This window comes from Pollicipes pollicipes, unplaced genomic scaffold (assembly GCF_011947565.3).
Source record: "Pollicipes pollicipes isolate AB1234 unplaced genomic scaffold, Ppol_2.1 Scaffold_4295;HRSCAF=5057_pilon_pilon_pilon, whole genome shotgun sequence".
In the NCBI taxonomy this organism is placed as follows: domain Eukaryota; kingdom Metazoa; phylum Arthropoda; class Thecostraca; order Pollicipedomorpha; family Pollicipedidae; genus Pollicipes; species Pollicipes pollicipes.
The window spans coordinates 19127137-19135835 of record NW_023596461.1 but is presented as its reverse complement, the minus strand read 5'-3'; the positions used below and the strand labels follow the sequence as shown (position 1 = coordinate 19135835).

General features: G+C 50.0%; 1 long non-coding RNA gene across 1 annotated transcript; it reads left to right on the top strand.

Moving 5' to 3' along the window:
- Nucleotides 1-2414: 2414 nt before the first annotated feature.
- LOC119097427 (uncharacterized) lies at nt 2415-3766 on the top strand. Its single transcript, XR_005094146.1, has 3 exons — nt 2415-2450; nt 3135-3249; nt 3446-3766. It is a non-coding gene; the product is annotated as an uncharacterized LOC119097427 (long non-coding RNA).
- Nucleotides 3767-8699: the final 4933 nt, after the last annotated feature.

The window sequence follows — 8699 nt, the reverse complement described above, 5'->3', positions numbered from 1 at the left end:
TTGTAAAAGTAAATGCAACGTTACTTTCAAATAATAAGACAAAAAAGCTTTGTATATTTCTTTGCAAGCTGCACACAGCCTGCAATATCCACTTACCTACGTTGTTACGCAGGAACCAGCGAAAAAGTTGTGCGAATTAAAAGAACCGTGAATTGAAAAGTAGCTGAAATCAATAGCTTTCAACGTGATTACCTACTTTCGTTATTGCTGCCAATTAACATAGAGGTCGTTGCGAACTGACCAAGGACATACTTACGCAACGTTCGTGATCCAGACTAGAGCTGCTGACCAGGAATACAGTTTTCCTCCACCATATGATAATTACGAAGATTGTGTCAAACTCATGCAGCTCGTCATGGTGTAAGCGTGGGGTTCAAAAATACATAACTGATCACGCCCGTTAAATGGCATGAGCGTCCCGTGCGATATCTCTACAAGCAAACCAAGGCACGCCACACCACCTCACCGCTGTACATGGAGGCACGCCTCCCGCGAGCGTTGTCTGTCCTTCAGTGGTGAGCGAGATGTTTTCTGACCACACAGCTTACTCCGTGCCTCTCCATCTCACTGGCTGCGGCGTGTCAGGGCCGGTGAATGGGTCAAACACACTCCCTCCCCGTCCCCTCCTCCAGGACCAGGCAGGCAAGGACCGCTGATGTTCCTGCCAGCGGACCAGGCCCCAGCCAGCCGCCGGCTCTGGACATCGCCAATGTGACGGGAAGCGGTCACGGTCACAGGCCAAACCCAGCGCTGCCCGGGCGGCTTCAGGGAGGGATGGGGTATTATTGGGGTATATTTATTATTGATTTATTCGGGTGCTAGTGGAGGCCATGCGATGATAGCAATCGATCTCTATAAATGTTCCGGACATGCCATTGCGCAAACAGACTGTTCAGTGTCATGACAATGGCTCAGTCTTTCGTTAACGCATGAAGCATTGCTTGCAAAAGCAATCGTTGCGTTGTTTGATGTCTGCAAATCAGGTCTCGACCGATTTAATGTGCCAATAACTCATTTAAAAAAGGTCGGGTATCTGTAAGTTTAGCACAATATTTCACGGTTAATAAGACAAATGGCGGGTTTCACCGATTCATAACACACCCCGGACATAAGTGATAACGTGTTTGAAGCCCAGAGCTCTAGGTGAGAAAAATGCCATTGTAGTACGTCTGATGATTAAATGATTATGAGGATTCACGGGAAGGGGTGAGGGCTTTGCTCCACCCAATTGCTGGCGGAACGAAGAGTCTATGGCGCCATATGTGGCGTACTGAACTACTGACCTACGGAATATATGCTGAAATTCGTCGCCGTGTGGAGAGGGGGAAATGATGAGAGCCGTAGGGGGAGTGGACATGTTTAAAGCTGTGGAGTGAGAGAAGATGATGGCAGGAGCTCACATTGATTTTACGACACCCTGTAATCCATGCGACCCATCTACAAACGGTCACCAGACGCCACCCGTGGACTGTCCATCCGGTCACCCGGGATGCCATGACCCGCTTGGCACACATAGGTGCCGGTGTCGGACCGTCACGCGAGCTTTCACCGCCGTGTGACGCGACACGGCCGGCCGGGTTGGCGGGGCCCACTGTCTGACGGTGAGCTGCTGGCACCGACCGCTGTGACGGACACCGGCCGGCCAGGACAGGACCGTGACCTCGGCCTGACGGACGGCGGCCCGCCGTGTGCACGTCCGCTGACACTTGGTGACCTTTCGAGCTGCCAGATCGGGCCAGTACGCCGTCCAGCTCGGTCGGAACTTGTCAGTGCTACGTCGACCGGACCCAGTATGGGGGCTCGTGTGCTCATCGTGTTGGCCCTGGCTGTGGTGGTGTGTCAAGCCGTTTCAACAAGGCGAGGTGCGTACATCTGGTGTTAGGGCCTGAAACTGAGCCACGCTTAGTCTGGCCCTGTTCTGACTGAAGTGAAGGTGAGCTTGCAGTTGAGGTTTGGAGCTTCTGATGTTGTGCCAGGAAGTTTTAAGGATCTTGTATTATAACGCAATGACTTTGATACGGCCGTCCGCTCCCATTCTGACGCACTAATGAATGTAATGCTGTCCATTAAGCTTACTGAAGCCGTGCAACGGACTGACGCCGTATGGAGGGGGGGGGGGGGGGGGGGCGCCGACGTGGTGAGATTGGTACGCACAGCAACATAGAACTTATGCCAGTAAAGACCTTCACTGGTCGTCTAGTGCGCCTTGTTTAGTCTTTTAGTCTAGTGCAAATATAAGAAATTGCTTACACACCAGCTTTGCACTTCACGTAAGATAGAGCGGTTTGTTGGTTTTAACCCATATACATTTAACCTACATTTGCTGATACCTTTCACAGTAAATCCCGGTGTTTGTCTGGACGGTGAGAGGAAGACCGACGGTTGTAACCAGTGTTCCTGCTTGGGAGGGGCTTGGGCTTGCACCCTCAGAGCCTGCGTCGACCCCACAGGTACGGGCCGGGGGAAAGTACACCACTCTGTATCAGATGTGACGTCAGGAGTACCCCATGTTCAGTATGATAATGATCAGGATGACTATGACAGTATGACTGTTTCCTACTGTCCCATTATCGTCCGCTCCTGCTCTCGTACGTTGCAACCATTCATTTTGTCAAGGTTCTTGTTCTCCTTTTAACGTGGCATAACTCTCGTGGTTACGATCTCATTCTCGTTCCCACACTTGCGTTTGTTTCCATGGTCCTTATATCTTTACTGTGGTGTCCCGACTGGTAAAGTGGGGAGCGTCTCCCCCCCCCCCTTCTTGCCTCCCCTGGGTGCCTTCCTTACCTCTCGGGACGGGGATGATCAGATGTGTGTCCTCATCCCGGGCCAGTTGTCATCTAATGTTAATACAGACAACGCTGCTGCTGCTGCTGCTGCTTTACCTTACTGTTATACATCATCTGGACTTTACATCACAGTTTGTGACTTTTGACAGTCACATGTGTAGGCCCAATGCTTGTAAAAAAAGTATTAGCCTGATTTCAGAACGCAGATCTAAAATCAAACGAACTGCACCCTTATCGACCCGTCGTAATCAGCTTGGTTATATCTATGTAGCTGTTTGTCTGATGTGTACAGATTATCAGTCCTCTGACTGCTACACCTTTTGTTAAGTGCAATGTGTTTTGTAGATACATTTCCTGGATCGCTGCCATGCAAGCTGGCTCCCCACATCAAAGGGTGTTGAAAAATCCCGCCACCATATCAAGAATACCTGCTTGACTAAATTAGGCAGAACAATTGTTGGTGAGTGAGCTTCAACTGTCTTTCGCTTTGTACATAATTATCGCTCATGTCCTTAAACAGTTTGGGGTCTGCTTTCAGCAGCATAACATGTTAGATTCTTGTTTCATGACACTAACAGGGTGTAGAATTACGCATTAAGTAGGGACCGACACAAAACAATTAATTTTTGCCTAATTTTTTGCTCTTTTTGTTTCAGGCTGATCAAAAAATGACATTTCAACAAAGACCCGAGTTCGTATGCATAATTGTTTAACCTGATTGTATGTCTTGTATTATATCTGAGGGCCATGTTTATGAAGTTAAGCCGTTCGTTCGTTGTTTGCGCGACTGAATTTTTCCACTTTTAATTGGAAATGTATGCGCTAAAAACGTCTGTCAGGTGAGACAAATATAAACGAAATACCGCATTGATGTGTGATCGGCCAAAAACATCGAAAAGATTTTACTCCAACGAGCGAGCAAGCAGGCAGAAAACTGATGAGGTGGGCCTTTAATTTGCATTTAACAAACATTGTATTGAAACGAAAACTTTCTACCGAAGTACACGAATGTGTGTATCTAAGCCTGTATATATTTATAAATACATATAGTCTGATATGCAACATATAACGTACACTAAAACATACAACATAAAACATGAAGCATACAACATATAACGAATACTAAAATAGCATTTGCAGAGCATGCATGTGCACCATGTGTGTCGCACTTGCATGGATATACGCAGATCTATCCACTAAATATGCTGCGAAATATGTTGCTTTATTCAGCAAAGCTTGTGTGCTTATCTCTGAATATGTGAGCAAATGCTGAGGCTGGGTGGGCGATTTGCGTGCATATGAAGGTCTCTGAAGGTAATTGCATATTCTGAATTCTGCATGAAGCTGTATACATGCCATGTGCACATCTGTTTTAATTAGAGCGTTAAGTTGGACCTCACCCGAAATAAGTTCATAAAAAAGAGTGCAGTCTTCTTGTTTTTGCTGAGTACGGCAAGATTTATGGCTAAATACAGCCATCCGCCAACCCACTCTAAAGCGGGTCATGCCTGTCAACAAAAAGACAAGCTATCCACACTGCCTTGAAACCAAAATGAATGATTATGTGAGCAAGCATGCTGGAAGACATGCATGTCTACATGAATGCCTGAGTACATCACAACGCATCAATAGGTGAGGGCTGCAGAACAAGCATTGCGTGGATGCGTAAGAATTGCTGCGTTAATTGCTACAACCATTTTTACGAGCTCATTATTACGCGATTTCCTTACTCTTCCTTACATGTGCTCACACCAACTGACATCAAATACCCCGTCACTGGTCCTCAGCGGTACACCACCATCCGCTCCTCCCGTCCTGCCGCTTTGAGCACCAAACACCCCGTTACTGGTCCTCAGCGGTCCACCGTCCCCACTTCTCCCGTCCTGCCACCCTGAGCATACCCGGCCGTCCGTCCTGATCGTTGTTCCTCGCGCCGGGGCCGAGTTACCATCTCCGACGGCCCGCCGGCCGTCGGAGATGGTATCGGATGCCGGGACGGGGTGGAGTCCGGCCCGGACCACCCTACACCCCGCGGCGGGGGCGCAGATCGGCCCGTTAGTCACCACTTATTGGTCTGCCAGGCGGCAGAGTCGCTCACCGACCCAGAGCATGTGGCACTGAAGAAGAGTAGGACCGGGGGGACGGTGCACGGCTGTCTCCCAGGGAAAGAAGGTGGAGATGTCAGGGAAGAACAGAGGCAGATATTAGGGGTTGAAGGAACGACGGAGCAGAAGGGAAACTACGGAAAAGTGCTCATCTACGCATGCCAAAAAGAGTGAAAATAATAGATATTGAACTATCTATCTGCCTTACGAACCAAATAGGATATTCCTTAGCACAGGTTGCAGATTGCGTGACTCAGAATATGTTCACATGATAAGGTGCCACTCGATTGCTTTATCCAGTCTTATCTGCTGACATTTCATCAAAAATGTTTCTAACATTCCCATCCACATTTAGCTTATCCACATTGCATCACGTCTTTAAATGTGTGTCCCTGGTTCATTGCTTCGCTGGCAGACTACATCATCACAAGCATTGATGATCAGTATTGCTAAAAGTCCTGACACGCACTGCCTGGTCTCTGGCGCCTTGGTGTCTGAGCTCCGTGCGTGCGTGTGGCTGCGATCCGTGCCTCACAGCGTCTGGTCTTAGAACTAACGCATGTTTATTCATTGCATGTAAGGTTTTCGTGTTTCCGCAACTGCAGTCGCGTATGAGGTATTTTACGACGGTAGTACACAGCTAAACATGTCGGCCCTACTAGCCACACCGCCCGCTTCCAATATGTAGCGTGGTTTTCTCCAGTCCTTACAGCCGCACAGGTCTGGTATCACCATTGGGTCTCAGCTCTCAGCCGTGTTATTTACGGCTGCACGCCTGAACTGTTGGCCTGCCGGGGACAGTGCAGCCGGTAAATACGTCATCCCCAGCAGCAGTGTGGAGTCCGAGGGGCGTTGCACAATGCTGGCTGGCGAATTGGCCGCGAGAGCTTATGCGCATTATAGAGACCGCTGGCCGTGATTGCATTCAGGCTGAAGCGCGCACCGTCTGTGTGCCATTAACGTGCCACACGAAGCCAGAGGGACGCCTTAACCCGGATCATTCATCCCACTAACCACCGAAAGTGCAGGCAACGCGAGCAAAGCAAAGTGACCTCCTCCAACACGCATCAATAATAACCCGGCCGTATTTCGGCATCAGTGGCGCGTGGCCGTTGGGAGGACACGGCCTGACATGTCGTGCACGCGCCCCACACGCGACTGGCTGACCGCGAAGCGGGTCAGCCTGCCGGCCTGGTGATGCTGCGATCTGATGGTGGATGAAGCGCAGACGCACCCGTACGCAGATGCTCGGGCCTCGTGTGGCTTTAACGGCCGGTCCGACGGCGGATCCAGATCTGATGACACCGACGGGCCGTCCCCGGGTCACCAGCGACGTCAATGGGTGGTGTGCAGAGCTGTGGTCGGGCCGAGGCTCGCAGATACCATCACCGGCAGCCGCTCCCCGCCGCGGTCAATGGAGAGCCGGTGATCGTCTAATGCCGCCACGGTAAACGGAGGGCGTAACAGGAGAGGGCACTACTTGTGCAGCGCTGGGACTGGACAGGGTCTAGTGAAACCGCAAGGATGCTCTGGTGAAACTGCAAGGATGCTCTCTCTGTCAGTTAGCGTTAGTATTACTTCTATGAACGTGCTATAGATTTGTCAAATGCAAACTGAACAGCCATGTCATCTAGGTCTGTATAGTGTAAGTCTGATATAGTGTATATAGTCTGTTATAGCAATTAGCAATTATATGGCAAATAGATATAGGTCTGTATAGTGTAAGTAAGTATAGTCTAGCACATGTATAAAATCAGTTCGATCCAAGATATTCACAAAGATGACGCTTTACTTTCCTCAACAGACCACTTTCGGGCTGTGTATTCGCACCCAGCCGCCTGTTTTGCTTCCGACAGGTCAGTGAGCGATGGCTGCTGTCGGACCGGTCCTGTCCTCCGGTCTCAGCGTATGGTCCACTCATCTGACGCCCCAAACACGCAGCTGAACACGGCCCCAGCGGACATATCGGAGTGTGCGGTCCGTCCAGGCCGCAGTATCGCCCTGTTACAAATGGCCTCCGCCGCTGAGTCCGTCTGTGAACGATATCACCGGATCCCGATGATGACGCTGATGACGCGGCCCGGATGACTCACCGGCCGGAGGCGGCGAGCTGCGGCCTGCCTGATGAATGTGTGCAGTGTGGCAGACGCGTGAAGGATATGGCCATATGTCGACTGGTCAGCTGGTTGTGTGGGGAGGTTTACCATAGACGTGAGTGATGAGGTCAAATGTGGGCTGGTCAGCTGGTTGTGTGGGGAGGTTTACCATAGACGTGAGTGATGAGGTCAAATGTGGGCTGGTCAGCTGGTTGTGTGGGGAGGTTTACCATAGACGTGAGTGATGAGGTCAAATGTGGGCTGGTCAGCTGGTTGTGTGGGGAGATTTACCATAGACGTGAGTGATGAGGTCAAATGTGGGCTGGTCAGCTGGTTGTGTGGGGAGGTTTACCATAGACGTGAGTGATGAGGTCAAATGTGGGCTGGTCAGCTGGTTGTGTGGGGAGGTTTACCATGGACGTGAGTGATGAGGTCATATGTGGGCTGGTCAGCTGGGTTATGTGGGGAGGTTTACCATGGACGTGAGTGATGTGGCCATATGTGGGCTGGTCAGCTGGTTGTGTGGGGAGGTTTACCATGGACGTGAGTGATGTGGCCATATGTGGGCTGGTCAGCTGGGTTATGTGGGGAGGTTTACCATGGACGTGAGTGATGAGGTCATATGTGGGCTGGTCAGCTGGGTTATGTGGGGAGGTTTACCATGGACGTGAGTGATGTGGCCAAATGTGGGCTGGTCAGCTGGTTGTGTGGGGAGGTTTACATAGACGTGAGTGATGATGTCATGTGGACTGGTCAGCTGGTTGTGGCTTTGTCATCAGCAGCATCGGATCTCCCCGCCTCATTGCTTGCAATCGATAGATCACTTGCACTGAACCACTCTCCGATTAGCATTGCGGCAAGTCCAGGTCCAGGTCCTCTGATAAACAACATATACAATGCATGTGACGTAAATTTCGAACTGTAAGCCTTCTCTATATATGCAATTAAGCATGACTCCAGATTCAAACCCAATTCCCAAGCTGTTTGGAAGCATTGAATTGTATTAGAGACCATTTCAAGGGACGCCTTAATCGCAAACACTAATCACGTTTACATTGATCTGCAAAGTCATAATACTCAGAAGCGAACGGGTCCATCTATTTGACGTCCTGATGGACAGCTGACTATCGATGCCAAGAACCAGACTGTACCAGTGGTAATCAGCTGAATGATGTCTGATTGCCGTGAAGCACATCACCCTTCAGATTTACAAGAAGCTTGTCAAAAACGGCCCACTGACTTCCAAGAAGCACCGCTGAAGAGAAATGAATGGCAAAGGGAACGGATGTATGAATAGCATATTCCTGTGTGTTCAAACGGACGCGCGCACAAACGGACGGGGAGAGCAAATTCCGTATGTCCACGTGGAGTGATTGCGTCATTGGTAACACGGCGGAAGTATACAGCAAATAAATGGCGGGTGAGCTTTGGGTGGCACTCTATTGGTACTACAGATATTTGTTTCAGCGGACACTGTGTGAACGTATGTTAGCAACAACCATTCCCGAGTCGGGTGCTGGAGTTCTGGTACACGTCTGCGTTATTTGGTGAAGTGAGAATGGTGTCCCCACAGTCAACGATTTTCATGCTGGGTAGTTCCAGTAGAAAGCAGATGAACAGGTCAGCAGAGACCTTTCATTTTTCTGCCCCTAACATTTTCCCTGCTACCACTGGCGCTCCGACAAATGTGGTATATGCATCGAAAAGCT